Genomic DNA, 22,973 nt, shown 5'->3' on the forward strand with positions numbered 1-22,973 from the left:
TTGTACAACGTGATCAAGATCAGAGGAGAGAGAATCGGAGAGAACTTGGTCGTTTACTGTCTTAGATGTGCTACCATAGATGGTAGTGTCATCAGCAAAAATGTCTACGAATGATGTAAGGATGTGATTTGGAAGATCATTAATGTAGATCAGGAAAAGAGTTGGGCGCAGGATCGACTCCTGAGGGACTCCAGCATTTATACTGTGAGCTTCTGATTTTCGCCCATCAACTACTACTCTTATGAACCTATCAGAGAGAAATGATTTAATAATTGAGAAGACATTTCCAGCAATACCATAGCTGGAGATCTTGTGAAGTAAACCTTTATGCCATACCCTATCAAAGGCCTTTGATATGTCAAGAGCAATTGCCCAAAAAGGTTGCCTCTGTCGAGAGATTCGCTAATCCTATGAGATATAACTGTAAGCACATCTGCTGTAGATCTAGCAGAACGGAAACCATATTGTGTGTCACTAAGAAGGTTATTTTTTCTGAGATGGTTGATTACTTCTCTATTTAACAAAGATTCCAGCAACTTACTCACGACGTACAGGAGACTTATTGGCTTGTACTGAGAGGGGGATGAACGATCACCTGAACTTTTAAATACAGGGCATACTGATGAGATTTTCCAGGGTGATGGGAAGCAATTCTCCTTAAGACAACGTTTAAACAGTTTTGTAAGTATGGGTGCTAGTTCTGGTTGAAGTTTTTGAGTACTATAATTGGAATATCGTCAGGGCCGGTTGCTTTACTGGAATCAAGGTTTTTGATTAGCTTGGCAACATCACATACAGATATTTGTATATCACATAGTGTGTTTTCTGATACAGGAGGAACGATTGGGGGTTGGCGGCCTTATTCGCAAAGGGTAGAATTGGCTGCAAAGTTCTTGGCAAAGAGTTTGGCTTTGTCTGATGCTGACGAGATTAACTCAGGTCCATTGATGATAGTTGGGATGGAGCACACGCTTCTGTTCAAGATTCTGTTTGCAATCTGCCAAAACTGGTGGGAACCAGGCCGCTGTTCAGTGACTTTGAACTTGACGGACTGAGCATATAACTCTCTTGCGTTCTTTATTACTTTCTTACAATGGTTGCTGGCAGTCCTGAAAGCGGCTTTAGTTTCCATACATCTATTACGTTGGAAGCAGCGGAAAAAGTGATTTCTGTGCGCAATAGCTGCAGCACATTCTGGAAAAAACCATGGCTGGCTGTTAGGTTTTTGCTGGAACTTTTTCGAGGGTATGAAATTTTCTATACCTAAAATTAACCATTCTGTCAGGTCTGATACTATAGACGACACACCCTTTTTAAACACGGAACGCAGAGGAAGATCCGATATAAATGTACGGAAACTATCCCAGTCAGCCATAGTGTATCGATATACTGTACAATGGAGAGGTACGTCTGAGGACTTATCACATTTCATTTTTATCTTAATTGATACAGCTGAGTGGTCGGAAGATCCAAGAGGAGACAGAACGGAAACTGAACATAGCTCAGGGCAAGTTGTGAGAAAAAGGTCTAGAAGACTTGCATACTGGCCGTCATTGTCGGGCACACGGCTGGGTTCGTGAACAATCTGAGCGAAGGTCATAAGCAATGGAGAAATCATGACAGAATCTCCCCTCATCATCGGTCTTGTTTGAGTGGGTCAACCATTCCACATTGTGAACATTGAAGTCTCCACATACGTGAATGTTATGTGAAGAATATGCTAATAGAACTTGGTCACTTTTCTCAGATATGCTTTTAAAGATAGTAACTCCACTGTTATGGGGGCGATAGAGAGTAAATATAAATGCCGTAGTGTGAGCTAGTGCTACTCGGAAGCACATATAGGGCAAGTTAGGATCTTCTCTGGAGATGTCCCTACCACATGGAAAGCCATCTTTTATATAGGCACATATTCCATGCCCATGGCGATCTTGGGGGTCAGTTTTGGAAGTTAGGTTGGAGTATCCTTTAATTACGAACTCATTTAGGGAAATAGTCAGTCCAATTCCAGTTTCACTTAAAAAGAAAAGGTCTGGTTTAGTCTCCTGTAATTGGGCTTCAACCTCTGGAAGGTTAGAACGTAGACCCCTGATGTTGGAGAAGGAGACATGGTAGTGGGGGTCTACGTTGGAAGTTTCAGATCCGGGTTTAATCGAGTATTTTTTATTGAAACTTGTCATGATGGAATTTTGGAGTTTGTGGACTAGGTCGTCAGATTTGCTTAGAGCAAGACAGAGAGGGGAAACAAAGAGAGAGAAGTAACGAATAATTTTTTTTTGTAGCACATGATAAGATAAAGCCGTAACAATTACCCACTAGTATGGCATCGAGAGGCCCCACCAGAGACTACTGCATGGTCCAGAATCCATTCACCAAATGGCAATACAGCAGCCCCAGTACTTTGCACCTGCTGATAGGACAGCCTCCTTAGTGGTTAATCCAAGGTTCGGGTCCCTGACTATCAGGCGGATAACGTCAGCCCAGACAAAACGTTTACCTCCAGCACCCTTACTAGTGACATGGCTACAAGGATAGACATAGAACAGAAAATTTCCGCCATCTTTGCCGACTGTTCACGCAAAATACTGCCAACCTAGAATACAGCTTTTTCTTCTCTCTTTGTCAGAAAAATCACTCATTAAAAAAATGAGGACTGAGTGACAAATAAAGAGAAGCGAGAGTAACTACAGCTGCCGACAACGTTTCCACAAAACGTTCTCTACTCTCCTTTAAAAAAATCTATTAAGTATTGTACTTAATAAAAGTCCAACTGGCGTGTTTTTTAAAGGGAACGTATGGTGATAGATTCACCTCTCACGAATTAACAATGAATACAATTTCCTAATCTGTTCATGCAATCAACATGGTAGATATAATAAACATTTATGACGAGAAAACGCTATCATTAAATAAAACAACCAGGAGATAAAAATATAAATTAAGTACTGAAATAGAATGTAGTTATTAATATTAGAAATTAAACAAAAAAATTAAAATACACTTATCTCGAACACGCATTCGTCTTCAGAGTGCAAACTGATTTGAAAAGACTTAATTTTAATATCAGCGTCCCAAAAGACTTTATTTTTTTAATTAACCGTTAAAACAAAACGTGATCACTTTCTGAATTTTTGCGAGTTGCGTTTAAGAAATTGCGATATAAGAGAACAGCGAGGGAGGGGGGACTTCTGAAATTTAACTAGTGCCGTTATAAGTAAATTCAACATAAAATGAAAAAAAAACAAAACAAACAGAGCCGTAAGTAATACATGGCAGTATGATATCAGGACAAGAGAACAGACACTTTATTCTTTCCCTCACGAAAAAAAGTAATACCTGGGAGGATCTTTCTATAAAAGGAAAAATAATGCCTGTGAGTAGTGTATCATGAAAACAGAACAGATAATATTTCCTCTTGATAAAAGGGAGAAAGCAGTTTCTTGGAATATGGTCATGTTCCAACAATAAAGATGCTACATCATCCCCTCTCTAAAACCGGGATGAGGTATCAGAGAGGATTTCCCTACCCACTTAAAAAGAGATAATTCCTGGGAAGAGAGTATTATGAAAGCAGAATGAAACTACAATATCTACCTATATTTAAAGACAAAACAATAGATTACCGATTTAATCAGTTCTTTTTATATCGTTTTAAAATGCTTAGTCATAAAAATGTTTGATCGTTGCGCGATCTTTTCGCTAATATAACAGTATAGTATGTGCTCTAATCAGGCAGCGGCCTTAACCGTTTTTACTTACATCAAAGATTTTCATATAAATTATATCACTCGAAAAAATAATGAAACTTAAATTCAATAAAGGACTATTAAACGTTATCTGTTATTAATAAATTCACTACTATTATATTATTAATTAGAATGATATTACTACTGTAAGTGAATATTACGCAAATATATACGAAGGTACGACAATACAAATCAGACAAGTATGTAAAAGACTACTAATTCATTAGAAACAGTTTATATCATCAATATGCAAATTAGGAATAACTATTGCTTTTTTGTGGATATTTGCAGATTATTTCAAAATAGTATGTTATAGAATTAAATAATCGTGCTAAAGTAGTTAGCTTAAATGAATAAACAAAAGTTGCATATATATATCACCATATATATATATATCACCATATATATATCACCATATATATATATCACGATATATATATATATATATATATATATATATATATATATATATATATATATATATATGGTGTTAATCGTGACACCCTGTATTGAAGATTCCCGAAAGGATGGAACACTAGTGTCTGCAGGTATTTAATTATTATAGTAAAAAAAATAATCATGAAAGTTCATTTAAGAAACTCGTTTTTTATCGTTGAGCATTTTCAGTTGAATTAAAGTCGGTCAATTTAGCTCTTATGCATAGATCATCATATAACGATTAGATCACTGTCTGACTGAAGTAAAGAACATTTAAAATTAAAATGTTTAAATTCAACGTTATTTCACACGGTTTATGGTAGCCAAATGGATATGGTCTTTGCTAATCCAGCCAGAGACGGCTCGTGTTGCTGAGTTCGAATCTATCGACTGGCGTTAATCCTGATACCCTGCACTGAATATTCCCGAAAGGATGAAACACTAGAGTCTGTAGGTATTTAATTATTATAGTAATATATATATACATATATATATATATATATATATATATATATATATATATATATATATATATATATATTATTATTATTATTATTATGTTTGGGTGCGTGTATACCAGAATTCCTATAACGATCCTTCTGAATTTAGAACATATATATGTGTTAAGATAAATAATGTAATTTTATCAAGGCATAAGAGAAGGTACTGTAAGGTATATTCAGTTTACTTTAATTTGATACAAAGAGGACTACAAAGAGGTGAAAATCATCGATATCTGTAAAAATCTTAGAAGAAATGCAACATGCATAAATGTACATAAGATGGACCGAACGAACTAATTTAAATTCAAATATTTCATATTTGCTTTAAATTTGACTCATAATCATTATATGCCAATTAAACACGATTCCCTGAATGTCAATTTCTTCTTAAGACCTTTTTAATCCTAGCCTTAGAATTGTAAACATTTCCTAAAATCAAAATTATATAATAGAGTTTCATTAAAAGTTTAATGAATATTATTTACATAAGTTTTATTAGCATTAATTTTATTAGCATGATTTAATTTAATATTTGTTCAAGAAGTAATTTATAATTATATAATGTTCCCTATCTTGGGCTGAGCATATTGGGAAGTGATATAGAAACTGCCATTAGTGTATTATGCGGTGCTCTTGTGTAAACAAATCGAGCGGAGACATTGGGACGATATCAAAACATCGTTAATTCATTACCCACACAGCATTAGCCCTATAGCGCAATGGCTTGATTGTCATTTGGGCGGTCGGATTTTGATCCTGGCTGGTGGCAGTTGCCTGACTAGCCGCACTGATGAGCATGGTAGAGGTAGCCTACCTTCTTCGCAGTCCTGGCAATGCTCTCAATGTAATTGTTCCAACTCATGTTTCCTGTGAACATTAGGCCAAGGAGTTTAAAAGAAGTACTTTTAGATAATGTGTCTTTGACCATTGATATTGGTGGTATAGAAGGTTTCTTGTAATTATTGAAGGAAACAAGTTTAGTCTGAGCAGCATTGAATGTAACCATCGATTGCCCCCATTCTACTACAGATTGAAAGTCATCCTCTAGTGTTTCTGCCATTTCTTAGATATGTGTTCATTTATTTTCCTGTCGTGTGTCATCAGCGTATATACTCATCTCAGACACAATTTTGTCAGGGAGGTCATTTATGAATATTAGGAATAATAAAGATCCAAGTTATATCCCGTAGTTATATCATATTGTTTAAATGCACGACCATCGAGAACAACCTGGATTTTTCTCTTATCTAAGAAGGATTTAATTATGTTGAGTATTCGTCCAGTGATGCCGTATGGCCTGATATTCCTGAGAAGACCTTCATGCCATACCCTGTCAAAAGTCTTAGATATATCCAGAGTTACCGCTCTACCCTCCCCTGCTTTGTCCAGTGAATGGTATATACGTTCAAATATTACAGTTAGGATAGCTGCTGTGGAACCGACTTGCCTAAATCCATATCGTTGGTCGGTAAGAAGTTTAACATCTGTAAGGTGATGGACTAAAACTTTGTTAACTATGGACTCAAATTTAATGGGTCAGTTTTTAAGCCAGGACTTGAAAACTTATACCACAGAATAGTTTTCTAGCAGTCAGGAGCGCAAAATTCATTAAGGCATTTGTTGTGAAGTTTGGGGAGAACTGGAGCTACTTCGACGGAGTATTTTTTAATATTACAGCCGGGATGAGATCAGGTCCACATGCTTTTGAAGTGTCAAGATTTTTATGATAGCATGCATCTGAGATGGGGTAATTTTCAAATCGTCTAGTGTGACATCTGTCCGCAAAGGAAAGTCACGGAGGAAGTGGTTAGCAGGGTTCAGTGTGGAGTTGAAGGCAAACCGACTGGCAAGCATGTTAGCCTTCTCGATTGCAGTGCAAACAGCCTCGTGATTGTTGGATAGTGGAGGAAGTGTTGATTACCCATTATTTACTACACTGGTGTAGATTTTCCAGAAATCACGAGTTCCTAATTTCTAAGCTGCGTTTTGTGGTGGTTTCAGTAAATTCTCTCGTAGCTGTCGCTATTTCTGTCTTGCAGTAACTTCTAGCTTCTATATACTTCCGTCTGTTTGTACTGGACTTATAACGGTTAAATCTGCGGTACGCATACTGCATTTGCACAATAACAACTGCACAAGTACACAAGTAGAAGTAAACCATTGGGGAGAGTGGGGCTTGCTATAAAATTTCCGTGTGGGAACATGTGCTTTAATTGCCGATTTGAATCGTTTAGTGGTCTGAATTGCGCACTGGTCATCAGAAAGAGAAAAGATGTTTCCTCATCGGCCATCTTTGATGAGATCCCTGATGGCTTACCAGTCAGACATTTTATAATATATCGTAAGCCTCAAAAGCGTTAACGTGCATTTAACGAAGAAACGTTAACAATAATCTATTAGGTTGTCCCAAAAGTTTGTAAACGCTTTAAAAAAATTGATCTTCTTGGCGGTGTGTGGTTTGGAAATGTTCTGCTGCACAAAGGCGCGCTTTCTGTTGATGAAAGCCGAGTACTTTTGCTTCACTTTTTCGTAGACACGCTCCAGTTACTTACAGTGAAGTTCGGCACTGATGGGACAGCCATTCTGAACCAACTCAAAATGCACGATTTCCTTCAAAATTCCACCAAACGCACATGACTTTGTTGACAAATCCATCTTGTTTTGGGAACTGACAGTGTCTCTTACTTTTTCTGAACCTATCGCTTTATTAATTGTGCTGAACCATACAGACCGATTTCTCGTCTGATGTCACAATGCGTTTCCAGAATCGCTCAGCCAATGGATTGCTGAATAGTTGACGGCAAATTTCAATTCGTCTGTTGACTTGTACTTCGGTAAATTCGTGCGGATTTTGGCGCGGTGTTTTTTTTTGTTTGTTGCTTTTACAAAATCAAGTTGCTTCAAGTATCGCTGAATTGCAGATATTCCAACTCTAAGCTCATCAGCCAATTCTCAAGTGTTCGATGAAGATGCAATGCCCAACCTGGTTGGCAAATCCCCATCATCCAACTTTAGAGGCTGTCCCGAACGAGGCTTATCTTCAAGACATATGTCGCACATATTGAAAGGTTTGTACCACTTTGAGATCGCCGCACACGCAATTCTGTTTTGTGGCTTTCTTGGTTTAAAGACCTCGCTTCCAGCAATAATGAATTAAAACTTGCAGCTCAATTTTATCAATTGCTATCTGGAATAGAAAGAATATAAACGCAAAAATACTAATAAAAATAAAATGTGCATAAAAATTCAATTTTCGCAAATGTTTACAAACTTATAAAATAGCTCAATATTACTAATATAGATTTGGTAATCGTTGCGAAGAAACCGAAATGATGCTATTACTATGCTTGATTCTCAATTCAATTTACTATACTATTTAAAACTAATATATTACCTTTCAATGCTCATTTAGGTGAGTGTCGTATATATTCTGTTATCATGCTATGATTTTTATAGTTATTACCACTTCCATGTAGGGATATTGCAATATCTATTCTAGGGTTATGATGCCGTCCCTGCAGCTATTTCATTTTCGATATTTACGGCATACGGAAGTGAATTATCTGTACTCTTGTCTTGATATCCTTCTAGACATTACCTTCTTTTTTATTTCGGGGGAGAGTGTAATGTAGTATTCGTTATGTTGTCACAAGATTATCATTCTAGTTATTATGTCCTCCTTTGGAAGTTTAATTAGTATATGTTTCATCCGCATGATACCGTCTTCCCAGGAATAGCTTTCTCTTTTGGGTGGAAGTGTATTATATGTTCGTACATGATAAACACTAGAGGAAATATGTAGGTGAGCGAAGCATAATAGTGCTAGTAATAGGGATAATGCTACCATGCCAACCACAGCTACATCTAATAATAATAATAATAATAATAATAATAATAATAATAATAATAATAATGAGGATGATGATGATACTACTACTACTACTACTACTACTACTACTACACAGAACTGGCCAGAGAGCTCAAATGGTTAAATATTAGGGAAATCACATGAATATAGACAAATTAACATGAGCTACAAACGCCAACGACCATATATAAACTCTGCAGAAGTAAAACAAAAGATAGATGGACAGCACGTGGAACCAAGAAAAGTGAAACTATAATCGTAGTATCCCCCTCTCAAAAATGTAATGCCATAAATAACTGACGCCGCATAAAATAGTTGAAAAAGGTCGAGGAGGATGGGAAGATCGGGGAGAAAGAAATATATATATATATATATATATGTGTGTACATACACACACACACACACACACACATATATATATATATATGTGTGTGTGTACATACACACACACACACATGGATCATTGTTGTAGGAAGTGCAATGTAATGAAGATATCAGAACATGTTTTTAGGAAGTAAACAATGGATAAAAGTCAGCGGTGTATGAAATTGGGTCACTGTATTTTCCTCGAAATTCAAAATTTATATTTTGTTCGCTTATGATATATGCGGCCAAGTGCGACGCTATTTATGTCAGCTTAGTTTAATTTTGTGTGTAAATCTGATTATCAAAGCTTTATATTAAATTCGTGATTTAAATCATGTATGAAATGAATGCATTATCGTTGTGGCTTAGTGTAAGGGATATGTTGAGATCCTTTTTTTTTTTTTTTTTACTTTTGAGACGTTACTAAATTACATGTATATATACTTATTGCTGACATTACAATAGATTGTGTAAATGCCGGCCTAGTCTGTATTGTTCTCATAAATGTTAATTCTAAACTATGGATTCAATAACCAAAGTCTTCGGTAATCGAACCTGTACACGAAAGTAAATTAATTGAGGGAGGAGTCATCTCATATGTGAAAACCCATATCAATTGAAGACAGAACTATTATTTGAATTTATTACTCCATTAAGGAAGGAAAATCTAGATTCGACATCTGTTTTAACATCCAGCTCTCATAGGAAGGGGAGTATTTTCAGAAATCAAAATAACTGTATATTTTTGTGGGTAGAACTTAAAGCAACAGGGAAATTTAAGCGACAAGTAATAACAACCTCCAGAAACATAGATTACATTACAGTACAGTACATTATTATTATTATTAATTAATTAAAAATTAAAATAATAGACGTTAGGAACATGGCAAATGAATAAACATATTTTTTCAAAACATTGACAACTTGGAAAACATTATCTAAAAGCATAATAAAAATACTAAAATAATATTGAAATAAAAAATTAGTCAAGAGCAAACATTAATTTAAACAGAACACAGATCACAGATAAAAAATACTCATAACTGTCAAAATTCTAATGAATACCCCATACAACAAAGCGTTTATATTATCAACTGTAATAGACCTTCCCATTATCTAAACTTAAATAGAAAACTGTGCATAACTTGTATGACTAAAATAAAATAATAAATAATAAGAAAGTAAAAATGACATAGCATTAGCATAGTAAAAATGCGTTGGTTTCACACATGTTAACTTTAAACCTAGAAAGTATTTGCTGAGCAACCTTTCACCCAAAATGTTAAAAATAATGCCTACTGAATTCCAATCGTTTTTACTGTCTAATCGTTTTCATATTTAGTCCCCAGTTTCGTTATGTCAATTCCTGTACATTTATTTAAAAAAAAGTTTAATTCATTTTCTTTTGTTAATAAATTGCTAATCTCGATATTATTTTGAATATCCTTTGTATTTTTATTATGCTTTTTGATAATGTTTTATAAGGTGTCGATAAAATATTAACTCAATTTAATTGTATTTTTCTTAAAGAACTCATGAAAAATATGATTTTGCGAAAGTGTAAGTTCATTACGTTTAGCATACTGCGGTTTAGTTTAGTTTCCATCACTTAGTTGAATATAGGTTTAAATCCACTTTTATCTGACTTCTATATTTAGATCTGCAACTAAAACCTTTAGGTTCACTGTACTTAATTATGTTCTTTCTAAAACAAATATATTTTAATGCTTTGTTCTACCACTTATTTTATTTACCTTTCCAGATGGTTAGACACCGAATAAAGTGTTAAGTTGAAGACTAGTGATTTAAGATTAGCGATCTATACCTGAACAACTCCGTCGATATTCCATGATAGGACCGCCAAGGGCAATAAGCAATAGAATGGGTGCCTTTCAAAGAAAAGGCAAAGCCTGGGAGAGTGGACTTTTTGGTACTGAAAAGTACCACACTTTGATCTGACAGCAATCATATCACTGTTGGACCAATTGTTGCAAACGTATGCTCAACGTGTCTAAATTAAGTTGGTTACATATTGTCGTATTAAACCTTATGTCCATTAAACCTTTCTTTATTTAAAGCCTTATTACTAGCTTCCCATGGATTCTGTTTCGTGTGTAATAATTGCATGAAGTGTTTAGATAGTGAGTGAATGCAAATCGGGTTGGTATTATCTTTCATGTGTGGCTGTAGAGTCCCTCCGCAAAGGTGCATGCTACATGGAAGAATTTAACATGCTTGATATTAGAGGGTAGTCGACCTAAGAATTCACTTTTCCATTTGTTTGGATGATATTTTCCTTTTTATTTACTTACATTCGACGCCATTAGAATAATTAATTATAAACAAACGGTCAACCATCTTGTAACCATCTGCTTTCCATATCGATTTTAATAATAAGATTATACATAATAGAAAAATACTGTCTCGGATGTTTTAGTTCAGGACTAATTGAAATGTAAAAAGGGGGAATATGATTACTTATATATATATATATATATATATATATATATATATATATATATATATGCATATATATACATATATATATATAAATATATATACATACATATATGTATATAATTTATTTATATAACTATTTTTATATTGCTAAACTAGTTGTGTAATGTTGCCGTCGATATTTAAAAGTAAATAAAGAGGTTCTCAGGTTATAAAAGGCTTTCACTTTAAAAGATTATATTCATAATGAAATGGAAGTTACAAAATCTGTCAGAAAGTACATCACGTGATTTGGCTATATTTAGAAAAAGTGAAAAGAAAAAGGAAAGTAGAAGAAGAAAGAAGAGTAGATGAAGAAGAGAAAGAATAAAAACAAACGTTTATTATCACACGAGCATATGTTAGAGTTAGGGGTGTGATGCTGTTTTTTCTCCCTCTATTAGCGCTTTAGTTGCCGATTAAATATCAGTCAATCAAACAGGTTCAAAGTAATAGAGTTATTGGTAATGTTAGTAATACTAATGAATTTACCGTATTTAGAAAGACAATAATAGTATTAATAATAGCGATATAAGTTTTACCACTAATAGTAATAATAGTTGAGGTAATAGATTAAAATAAATTAAATTTAGGATGATTTTTAAAGTTTTAGTGTATGCAAGCAGATATAGATAAAACAGAACGAAATAGAGTAGGATAGTAAAATAGAATAAAATAAATTAAAACAATAAAATATAAAATATAAAATCATATAAAATAATTTCTTCTTTTTCATCTTCTTTGTTTCTCAAATTTATACTATCTGTACAGTCACTTTCCAACACACTTTTTTCTGCTCCATGAAAAGAAATTCTTGAGACGTACAGATAGTAATTAGCAAGAAAGGAGTCATGCAGTAGCGTATTCCATCGGCAGAAAACGACTGGGAAAAGCTAAGTTCATGAAAATTCTCTGACACTACGTTCATGGAGTGATAAGGGAATGCCTTTTTTTCATTGTGGAAGGAAGACGAGTTCTTGTGAATGTCTTAAAAGGAGAAACCAAAAACTGGAGCTCATTTGAGTATCTTCCATGGAAATAACGATAGAGTATCCTAACTATCCACAGAATTTTTCTAACCACTCCTCCCCTTCATCCTCTTTCTTAATATACCTTTTTTCATTCTTCTTTTTATTGTAGTTACCTATGTTCCATTTACTTATTTTTCCTCGTCCTCGTCCCCTCCTCTCTCTCCTCCTCCTCCTCCTCCTTGAACTTCTTCCCTCTATTTCTCCAGCGTTCCCTCAAACTTGCTGCTAATGTTTTACAAACCGAAACCGAAGACTAAGTTCAGTCGAGCAACTTCCATGGAAATAACGATCTAATGTCTTCCCTATCCACCACCGTTTTCTCCTCACCCCTCCACCTCCTCCTCCTCCTCCTCCTCCTCCTCCTCATCATCATCATCATCATCTTTGCTGTTATTAATGTACTTTTCTCCTCCTTTTCATCCATGTTTTACTTTCTTATTTTTTCCTTATCCGCTTTCTCCTCAAACTTCTTCCACTTTTACTATAGTTCTACTTCGCCGCACTTTTACTTAATTCGCGCCTTGACGCTATATACACTACTACTACTACTACTACTACTACTACTACTACTACTACTACTACTACTATTCCATTTAGAAACACCGGAATGGCTTCACTACTCTGCCCACCATCTGAAGCCGACACCTCAATCAAATCCCGACATCTTAGTATTGCTTTCAACTTAATATTGTATTTCACTTCTCACTTCTCATCACTTCTGTGCGTGTTTCCCAATCAATGAAGGTTGCCCTTCAATTAATGCTGCAACTGTTTTGGCGATGGATGGAGAGGTAAGCGAAGCAGAGCGGCGAACGCATGGGCGGCGACCGCCGTGGCTCCCTCTCGTAACCCCCATCTCTCATCCCACCCCGCCCTCATTAGGGTGCTTGTCTCAGTGCGTGTGTGTGCCTGGGCCGTGTCACTTGCTTTTCTTTTTTGTAATTTTAACTCATCAGTTGTTGCGTTGTGATATTATTATCGTGTTTCAATTCATCAATCACTTTCCCCCTTTCGGTCTCTATTATGCCTCTCGTTCTTTCTTGCACGCTACCCCCGCCTCTCGCAACTTTCAAATTTAAGTTTTGTACTCTCGCTTCTCTTTCTCTCTCTCTCTCTTCTTCCCTTTCGCTTTTTCTTACCCTTTCTCTCCTTTTCTTTGTCTTTACTTCTTCTTTCTCCCTTTCTTTCTTTCTGTCTTTCTTTGTATTCTCTCTATCTTTCTTTTTCTCTCTTTTTATCTCTTACACACACGGATACACTTTTCACTCGATATTTTTTATTCCTCTTTTATTCAGACCCTATCTCTTTCTTTCCCTTCCTCTAAATATTTCTCTATCTCTCTCATTGTTTCTCTCTGTCCCTCGTTCTCTCTTACTCTTTCTCACTATCTCTCATTCGCTTTTAACTCTTCCCTCTTAATCACTGCCGTTCTTTTTCTATCAACTTAAATGAGTTTTTATCACTTTTTCCTCTTTTTCTTGTTAGGCTTTTTTCCTCATACAGATTCTCCTCTTCTTTACTGTGTTCTTTTCAGCTTAAGACATTTTAATGTTTGGCTCTTTTCTAGGAGAGTAGCTCCCTACAAAGTACTGTTCATCTTTATAGGGTAAATTACAGAATACTTAACAATTGAATCAAAAAATAAATACTTGATAAGAACAATAAATACATTTAAAATAAATAGGATTGAATTATCTACCGACTTGTATACTTCTAACATGTGGAAACTATTTTATTTCAAAGAAAAGCAATAAGAGTCTCCGAAATACTGGTTAGCGTCGCTATACGTAAGCGTTTACGTGTGGTTTTAAGGGGTCCTGTCTGATCACGGCAATTGCTACTCGAACTTAGGATAAGTGGTACAGTAAGTCATTTTTTTTTACTCTCGTATTAGAATGACACTAAGCGATTATCTCGAAAATGAGGTACGCCATAACTTTTCGAGTGTCGATCAAACAAACTGCATTGTAACCAAATTCTGAAATGAAAAACATTTTCAGTTTCCACACGTTAGTACACGTGGGTTATTCAATTTAATTCTACTAAGTTTGCTATGAATTATTATTTTGTTTGTTGTGATTTTTCGACATATTAACGATTTAAAATCTTCTGCTTAGGAGCACACATGAACCATAATACTTGATTCTGTGAACTTTGATTCCACCTCGGAATTACTTTATATTAAATGCCTAAAATAAAAGTCCCCACTACCACCAACAAGGGACAAAATACATTACTTCGATCAACATGATAGAATCACTTCATGTAATTAAGAATTTGCATAAAAAAATCATTTCCTTTGTCTCAGCATCAACTCACACAGATAAATGGTCACTATTCCAATATGCGTTGTGAAATAGCATTTATTTTGTAGTTCGTAAGGCCTGACCATAACTTTCAAACTTAGCCCAACTCAAACCATAGCCTTAACTTGATGCAAAACTCAGAAAATTAAATTAAATACGCATGAACGCCCTGCAAATGACTGACGGTGCAATTTCGTTTTCTGCAAACTCATTTTCTAATTAATTTAATTCATTCAATTAATTTTAATTAGAAAAAAATAAGCCTTTTTACTTTGCACATTTTAATAATGTGTAAAAGGGCTGGGTCGATTTTTATGAAATTTCATACAAATGTTACTTTATGTATCTGGCAGTGTTCTTAGATAAATTCAATATCAAGATTTATTTCAAAAGCAGAGATAAGTAAAAAAAAGACGAGAACAGAAGGAACAGGCGATATTACAAAAGTAAAACCTTATACAACCTAACATTACAAAAGTAAAACCTTATACAACCTAACATTACAAAAGTAAAACCTTATACAACCTAACATTACAAAAGTAAAACCTTATACAACCTAACATTACAAAAGTAAAACCTTATACAACCTAACATTACAAAAGTAAAACCTTATACAACCTAACATTACAAAAGTAAAACCTTATACAACCTAACATTACAAAAGTAAAACCTTATACAACCTAACATTACAAATACATTTGATAAGTTTCATTTCCACACGAATACAAAGGCCCGGCATATAAAGTAAACAGTAGGTTCTTTGATATGACACAGGGGGGCGCGAGATGAATGTTTCTGTTGACAGCACAGTAAAACCATGATACTTGACTCTTTAATTTCAAAATTAAATTCTAAGCTATTATCGCCGCACAGACAGAAAGGCCAGCCATATAAAAACAACAGCATTCGAAATGGATAATTCTGTTTAGAGCACAATTGAACCATGAAACTTGACTTTTGCATTTTAAACTTAAATTCGTCATTATATATAAAATTATTTTATGGAACCAACAAAGGTTCTGTACAGTACGATGTAAATCATCAATTCATTAAATCATCAAATCATACAATCATTAAATAATCAAATAATTTAATCATTAAATCATCAAATAATTAAATCATCAAATAATTAAATCATCAAATAATTAAATTATTAAATCATCATATCATCCAATCACCAAATCATCAAATAATTTAATCATTAAATCCTTAAATAATTAAATCATCAAATCATCAAATCATCAAATCATTAAATCATCAAATCATTAAATCATTAAGTCATTAAATCATCAAATCATCAAATCCTTAAATCATTAAATCATCAAATCATTAAATCATTAAATCACAAAATCATTAAATCATCAAATCATCAAAACATTAAATCATTAATTAATTAAATCATCAAATCGTTAAATCATCAAATCATCAATTCATCAAATCATTAAATCATCAAATCATTAAATCATAAAATCATTACATCATCAAATCATTAAATCATTAAATCATCAAATCATTAAATCATCAAAGTATTAAATCATCAAATAAATCATTATTAAATCATCAAATAAATCATTATTAAATCATCAAATAAATCATTAAATCATCAAATCATCAAATCAATAAATCATTAAATAATAAATCATCAAATCCTTAAATCATTAAATCATCAAATCATTAAATCATTAAATCATCAAATCATCAAATCATTAAATTATTAAATCATTAAATCATCAAATCATTAAATCATCAAATCATCAAATCATTAAATTATTAAATCATTAAATCATCAAATCATTAAATCATCAAATCATTAAATTATCAAATCATTAAATGAATAAATCATTAACTCATCAAATCATGAAATCCAAATCATCAAATTATTAAATCATTAAATCATTAAATTATCAAATAATTATATCATTAAATCATTAAATCATCGAATCATTAAATCGTTAAATCATCAAATTATTAAATCATTTGATTATTAAAACATCAAATCATGAAATCATGAAATCATTGAATCATCAAATATTAAATGATTAAATGCTTAAATCATTTAATATTCAAATCATTAAATCATCAAATCATTAAATCATTAAATCATCAAATCATCAAATCATTAAATCATCAAATCAATCATCAAGTCATCAAATCATTAAATCATTAAATCATTACATCATTAAATCATAAAATCATTAAATCGTTAAATCATCAAATCATTAAATCTCGGGAAACATCGGATCTCCTTGTTAGTATACACCGTGAGAAAAACTCACAGGCTTCCCTGACGTAACTTAGTAAAAAAAAAAAAAATGATAGTGTACATTATACTTGAGAGAACATACTGTTAATTTTAGAAAATTATTTTTATATAATGCCTTGAATTATAATTTAAAATGCTAAAGTCATGTATCTGACACTATCTTACACTAAATCGTTCGAGACATCCATCACCGCATCATATATTGGCGGTCATGTCATCGTGAAAACTGTGTAGCACTCTGGTGAATGTTGATGGTCAACTGCTGTAATTCAATATTTTACAAAGCTTTTCCATGTGAACCGCGTCAAAAGCCTTCCTGAAACCTAGAAAGGTGACTATAAGAAGTTGACGTGGTTCAGCAGATTTTTCTTGAAGTTGCTGCCTTGTGAATTTTATATCTTTAGTAGATGAATCTGCTCTGAATCCACACTGGCTCTCAGGAACAATGTCTTCAGCCAGGGCCTGTAGTCGAAATTGTAGAGATTTTTCCATGATCTTTCCTGCAACCTACGAAAATGAAATTCTCCTATGGTATCAACAATCTGTACAGTCTCTTTTCTTTTTTATATTGTCACAATGGCGGCTTCTTTAAAAACTCTGGGGGACTTTTTGATGTTGTTTATCATATGCTGCAAAATAGTTGCAATACTTACGTTCTTAACGTTGGTCCGTCGGGTTTACAGACTTTCAGTGGTATGTCATCGGATTCCACGGACATTCTAGTTCTGCGGTGTAGTATATATATATATATATATATATATATATATATATATTTATATATATATACACACATATATATATATATATATATATATATATATATATATATAGAGAGAGAGAGAGAGAGAGAGAGAGAGAGATAGGAGAGAGAGAAAGATGGGGATTTATACATATAAATATACCTATGTGTACACACATACATGCACATATATATATATACATATATATATATATACATATATGTGTGTGATCGTTTATGTATATTCATGTTTATTTAATTTATTTATTTGTTTGTTTTCTTTTGTTATTGTTAGTTTTAAAGCTATTTTGTATCGCTATCCTAGAGTAAGTTTTATTTTGTGAACACAGTTGTTTGCTATTTCCCGCCTACAGTTTAATAGATTTTGAGGTTCTTTAAAGTACAGGATAGAAAATTTTTCATGGAGGCATAATTTACATGGGTCGTCTAAATGTCTGCATGTGGTAGCTTGTCTCATTATTTTCCATTCGACTACCGGCGAATGTCCGCTTTCTTTGAGTTCCCAGTATTTATTTGCTAGTGTTGTTTTTATACGGTGTTTTTTTTATTTTTGAATGTGCTTTTGTGGTCATAGTATCTGGTTTTGAAATCTAAGGAAGTCATGCCTATGTAATATTTCTTGTTATTCGGGTTTTCTTTCGCAAATATTGTTGCTTGATAAACTACGCTTTTTGTTAGACATTTATTTTGGACTGGGCAAAGTGTGCGGTGTCTACAATTGCATTTATCTTGTTCGTTATTAGTATTTTTATTTATGGTATGGTTGTTCTTGTCCGGGGTTGGTTTGTTATTATTATTATTATTATTATTATTATTATTATTATTATTATTATTATTATTATTATTATTATTATTTCTGCTAGTGTTGGTTTTATTTCTGTCATTACCTAAAACCACTAACCTAGTTCTAAAACAGATCCTTTGTTTGATAAAATGCATGCCCATTGGCTGATAGGAAGGAGCGCGGTGGATACTAGAAAGCTGATTGGCCAACTAGAAATCCTCAACATATATAAAAACAAGAAGCAACCACAGAATTCGCGCATAAGCCTGACGAATCCTATATTTGGATGAAACGCAGAATATTCAGTGTAGCTTAATCGCCATATATATTTTATAAATTACTATATATATATATATATATATATATATATATATATATATATATATATATATATATATATATACAAAGATCATTCAATATATACAATGCTTTTTCGGTAATACTTCTAATACAAAAGAAGCTTAATTTTTTTAGCGTACTTTCCCAGCAATGCCACACACATTTCCCATCTCAGTACAAACTTCCGTATTCCATCAGCGTAAAATGGTTAGACCTATGTATCAGCTAGTTGTTCGCAACATTTTTGACTTCATTATCACATTCAAACTTTGTGTCTCGCGTAAACGCTTTCAAATGATGAAACATATGGAACTCCTTAGGGGCAATCTCTTGGCTGTAAGGGGAATGAGGGAGCAGTTGTCAGCGCAGCTCGTAGATGGTCTGTACCGTTTGGGCTGCTATGTAAGGCGTTGTCATGATGCAAGATGACTTCTTTTGACTAATGACCTCTGCGTTTGTTCTTTGTCTATCTCGACCTGCTTCAATTGCTCATAGTACTTGACACTGTCCACAGTTTTTCGTTTCTTAAGAAATTAAATCGTGATTGGGCCTTGAATACGCCAAAAAGTAAGCATCTATTCTTGGATTCGCTAGGACTTGAATCACTTCTTCACTGGAGAGCTTAAATGCTTCTACTTCATGGACTATCGTTTGAACTCAAGAACAGAATGCCAAACCCATGTCTCGTCACATATTACCACCTTTCAAAAACTCATTACCATTCTTCTCATAGCAGGAGAAACACTGCCGAGACAACTCGAACTTTTTGTTTTTGCTTTGCATTAAGCATCTCTGGCACCTAGCGACCGCTGACCTTCGAGTAACCATAGCTATCATGGAAAATTTTGTGTGCTGTCGCGACTGATAACCACAATCCTTGCAATGTCATCTACTTTTCTTCTGTCAGATTGAATGGGATCATTGATTGGATCGATCACCTCAGGAAATATTTCTTTCGGTCTCCCATGCTTGTCTTCATCTTCAACACTGCCAAACCCTTCTTTAAACAATTTGTAGACATTTTTAGGCTTCAACACAATTGATATTCTCCTATAAATTTCAACTGGTTTGTACCCTTCAGCAACCAAAAACTTTAAAACTGACCGCTGTTCTATCCCGGAGCTTCTTGGTGGCCATCTTTCTTAATCGCCAAAATTCTCAACGTTATTCTTGAATCTTCAAAAGAAACTGAATCCATGCGAAAAAAGTAAAAGTTTTTATAAAAAGTAAAGTTAAATCTCCATTAAAAGTCTTTATACAAAAAAAAAAAAAACAAACAAAAAAAAACAAACAAAAAAAAAACTCATCTTATGCATTGAATAATCTTCACATATCAGATACTAGAAAAAAAAACACGTCGTTGTTTGATCAACAAATGTTCCACACTTCCAATACAAAATCAGTGAACTCGCCCATTATTCAATGAAATTGATTAATTGCTGCTCTATTCGGGGACCCACCGCAGTGTACTAGGGGGAAGCTTCACATGCTCCCCGATTTACATTATACGGGAGAGAACCTACTGTTAATTTTAGAAAAAAATTATATAAAACTTGAATTGAAGTTTAAAAATGCAAAAGTCATTATCATTATTTAATTGTACTCTAAAAGAAACATTCATTTCAAACGAGGCTCCGCCTAACCAAATAACCATACTACTTGTGCAGTGATAAAAGTTCTTAAATGTGGTTTAGGCTGTATAAAGGTGTAAACTTTAGTCAAACCAGACGATTCTTTCTTTAATTGGATTTTCTCTCGATTATAGATTTTCGATACTTATAGGACGAATTCCTATGCACAACGGTTTTTTTACATGTATATATATATATATATATATATATGTATATGTATATATGTATGTGTATGTGTATGTGTGTATATATATATGTATGTGCGTGTGTTTATGTGAGCATGGGTATTTAACAGAGTTACACACTTTAGCCGTATATTGGTACACTCTAACTATCTATATCTCCCTAGGCCATAAAAATGTTGTTGGCAATTGCTAAATACACCATTCTCTAAAATAGAATCTCCAGATACACCCGATCAGTTGTTGATGTATATATATCTTTAAACGTACGTGTACACTCTCTGTATTTGTATGCTATGTATCAGTGTGCGCACCTTTATGTCTTTCTAGACATAACCCTTATGTAGTTGTACATTTGCTGTTAGGAGTATGAATTACATGCTTGTATTTGATTATATCGATATTCGGCCGTGTTGATGAGCGCAGTTGTACACTCGAGTACGCGTGGATTCATTTTTGCCCGGCTCTATAAGTAGTTCCATTCTCGAATATGCGTGTTTGCGTTATTATATATATATATATATATATATATATATATATATATATATATATATATATATATATATATATATAATTGAATGCACATGTACATTAGTATAGCGATGCCTATATATATAGGTATGTATTTGTGAAAGCATGGTATGTATCAGTGTTTGTACGTAAGTGTACGCTATCTGTATGTATGTGTGTATGTCTGTATATGTATGTGTGTATGAATATCTGTGGGTATATATGTGCTTATATTTGCACTTATGTTTAGGTTTGATAGGTGGATATACAAGTAATCCATATACAACTAGTCAAATTAACCACGTATTGGCGACCACATACCCAGCCCCACATTTAAATCAACTCTCCCCTTTATAAAAAATATTTAAAAAAATATATAATTAACCACAGTATATAAAGCACTCACTGAAATATCAATTCCAACTCAACGAACAACAAACTCACCTATAGATCGCCTCCAAACAGATATATATGTATTTTAAAGAAAATTTAAACAAACATTTAAACTAGATCAAACTACGACAACAAAAGTATTTAACTGACTTGTCTCAACTAACCAAGTCACCTTTAAATTATACACTCAAAATTAAAATAAGCCAACCTTAAACTCACTTATTTAAGTAACCCTCCAAACATTCCATATTTTCACACCATGACGCGTCTCTATCTCCACCTCATCAGCTCACCCATCCCCACAGCAAAAAAACAGCACACCCACCCCTATCACGCACACCCCACATTGAAAATCACAAGAATGTCCATTTCTCACTTGAACTTAAAATTAAGAGGTCATCCCTTTTAAAGAATACTAAAACGCAATTCCCCCGCCGAAAATACTCCATTAAGAACCTGCATCCTTGCCCAACTTTAACCCTCCCCCTCTCTCTTTACCATCTCTACTTCAACCCACTTCCTCTTTTACTCATCTAAAAAGCTTCCTCCATCCAATATAAACAAGATAACGAGCTATCTTTTTAATAGACTCATACCTCAAGCAAGCCGTTCCAGCGTACTCTTCCGAATATCATCACCAGGATTATTTTGCTATCTTTGGTATTTTAATAACTACACTATTGATTCCGAGGTCCATTGCACACTTAATTCAATGCTCAAATTCTATTATTCATGGGGATAATTACAATGGAATGGTATATCCACCCAATTTCGAATATATTTGTCAACACCAAGAAAGCATTTGGACCACAGCAAATAACACGCAATCAACGCAACAACGAACAAGGCTAACTGGTATACTTTTCGAAATATTAATAAAGAGCAGTACGCTTTCGCTATATGGGAATATCACTTTCTCCCATGGGTGTATTTTCTGCCCACCCGGATTTATAACTCCGAATGACATTGGACTCCTTCTGATAATGGACTACCCAGGTTGTATCAACTTCTCTTTTCGTATAATTTCCTCCGTATCCACAGCCACTCAAAAAACTATTTTCAATAATTGTTCTGAAAAGCAAAATAGCGTCTATTCGCAGCTGAACATTTTGCTAACTGCATTTCATTTCCTCCGATGATATGTCCATTGTTGAAAATCCATGGATTAAGGAAATTAAAATAACCCCTTCTATATATTTCTTTGTCAAGCAATACATTCTTAAATCGAATATATGTCTCTATATATTGTTTTTTCAAAATTTAAAATTGAACCACGAAACACACACACACACACACGCGCATATATATATATATATATATATATATATATATATATATATATATATATATATATATA

General features: G+C 33.6%; 1 protein-coding gene across 2 annotated transcripts in view; it reads left to right on the forward strand.

The window, feature by feature from the left end:
- Nucleotides 1-22,973, forward strand: part of LOC145291352 (uncharacterized) — a 241,536-nt gene that overhangs the window by 41,507 nt on the left and 177,056 nt on the right. The gene's annotated exons all lie outside the window — the stretch shown is intronic.

This window comes from Euprymna scolopes, chromosome 12 (genome assembly GCF_053919585.1).
Source record: "Euprymna scolopes isolate OS-2025 chromosome 12, ASM5391958v1, whole genome shotgun sequence".
NCBI classification, from domain to species: domain Eukaryota; kingdom Metazoa; phylum Mollusca; class Cephalopoda; order Sepiida; family Sepiolidae; genus Euprymna; species Euprymna scolopes.